This window comes from Anolis carolinensis, chromosome 3 (assembly GCF_035594765.1).
Source record: "Anolis carolinensis isolate JA03-04 chromosome 3, rAnoCar3.1.pri, whole genome shotgun sequence".
In the NCBI taxonomy this organism is placed as follows: domain Eukaryota; kingdom Metazoa; phylum Chordata; class Lepidosauria; order Squamata; family Dactyloidae; genus Anolis; species Anolis carolinensis.
Genome location: NC_085843.1, coordinates 150,930,797 through 150,932,954, shown reverse-complemented (window position 1 = coordinate 150,932,954; position 2,158 = coordinate 150,930,797). Strand labels below are relative to the sequence as shown.

At 39.5% G+C, this 2,158-nt stretch overlaps 1 pseudogene; it reads left to right on the top strand.

Annotated features, from left to right (window-relative positions):
• The first annotated feature begins 356 nt into the window (after positions 1-356).
• Positions 357-1,291, top strand: LOC134297949 (uncharacterized; annotated as a pseudogene).
• The last annotated feature ends 867 nt before the right edge of the window (positions 1,292-2,158 follow it).

Here is a 2,158-nt window from a genome sequence, read left to right as displayed (position 1 = left end):
CGGTGGTCCATGACTTGGTTACGCCTCAGATGGATTGCTGAAATGCTTTCTACATGGGGTTGCCTTTGAGGATAGCTCAGAAGCTACAACTACTAAAGATCAGTGGCCAGATTACTAATAGGAGCTGATTATAGGGAGAATACAACTCCCTGTTAAAACAGATCCACTGGCTGTCTGTGCATTTCTAGAGAAGTCTGTTGAGGAAAAGAAGAAACGCCAATCAATCCTCTCCTGAATTTCACAAATTATCCAAGACATGCACAGGAACAGTAGATCATGACCACAAAGATTATAAGAATTCACGATTGCTCTCCACAGCTGAAGCCAGAAAGAGTCTCAAAAAGACTTATTGTGATATGGCTGAGTATAGATTGACAATCCTGTATTTAAAGACCAGCAAAGGCAACCGAGTCACCGAATTTGACATTGAGCAGGAGATGCAATTGTTTTACACCTGCCTATTTTGCAGTCATCTACCACAACAGCTTCAGCCTCCTTCTCCATCCAACTCCACCCTTTCCTTTCTCTCATCTGAAGTTCATTTGGCCATCAAAAACATGTCAGCTGGAAAGGCTCCAGGTCAAGACGGTATCACTGCAGAACTTTTAAAAGCATGCAAACCTCCTCTTTACAAAGAACTCGCCTGCCGCTTCTCTTGTTGTCCAGCAGACAGCCGTGTACTGAAGACTTGGAACACCTCAAAAACTGTCCTCTTATTTAAGAAAGGAGACAAAGGAGATCTGAGGAACTACCAACTAATAACTCTCTTGCCTGTTATCTACAAAGTCTTCACTAGGTGTATTCTACCCTGCATCAGAAGACTATTCGAGGAAGCACAGACAGTTGAACAAGCTGGATTCTGTTGCTCATTTTCCACCATTGATCGCATCCTGACTGTTAATATAATATTGGAGACCACCCGCAAATACCAGATGCCACTCGTCTTCCCTTTTGTCAACTACTAGAAGGTTTGTGACAGCGTGGAACCAGAGTATAGATGGAGCAAGGAGTACAGGCAGAGTACATCAATGTCATCCAAGCATGCTATAGCAGATGTACAGCAATGCTAATGCCTTTCAAATGAGAAGTTGTTATATCTGTAGAAAAAGGTGTATGCCAATGTGATGCCATCTCACCTATCCTTTCTTCTTCTGCTCTGGAAAGTGTAGTAGGAGGCTGTATTTGGTTGGACAAAGGTATAATATTTTATTATATTTTTATTATACTTTTCATTAAAACAAGATTTAAAGTAAAACAATGAAATGTAGTAATTGAAAACAAAATTGTTAAAGCAGGCAAGAGTATTAAAATTAAAATTCAGCCTTTGTCAGTACAATTTTGGTTGAATAATGACCTGGTGATGGCCCGTAACAAGGAAACCAACCTAACCATCCAGCAAAGTTATTCTACACTTTGGGTGCTGCTACATAGAAGGCTATGTCTTTACTCCACACCAGCTTTATTCCTCCATGAAGTGTAGAGATGGGAAAATATTTCAAAAATTGTTGAAAAACATGTTTCTCAAATGAAAAGACATTTTGAACCAACAATTCAGACACAATTTGGAGCTGATTTTACATAAAATCTCTATGCTGCTGTTTGGGGAAGAAAACACAATCTTCCATGCAGAAAATAATGTATCTCTCTGTACTAAAAGAAAAAAATGTGTTGTACACATACTATTTCCTCTGCAGAAAATACTGTATTTGAGGATTTCTTTGGTGCAAAATGTGAATGTCACATATTTGTACAAAGAAACCCAGCATTTTCTGCATAGAATCATAGAATAGTAGAGTTGGAAGAGACCTCATGGGCCATCCAGTCCAACCCCCAGCCAAGAAGCAGGAAATTGCATTCAAAGCACCTCCAACAGATGGCCACCCAGCCTCTGTTTAAAAGCCTCCAAAGAAGGAGCCTCCACCACAGTCCGGGGGAGAGAGTTCCACTGCTGAACAGCTCTCACAGTGAGGAAGTTCTTCCTGATGTTCAGGTGGAATCTCCTTTCCTGTAGTTTGAAGCCATTGTTCTGCATCATTTATTTCTTTACATAAAATTATGAATTCTGTATAGAAATTATAACAATAATAATAACAACAATAATAGCATAGTGATCTTGTCTGTTGTGTACTAATCTTGTGAATCAAATACTACTACTACT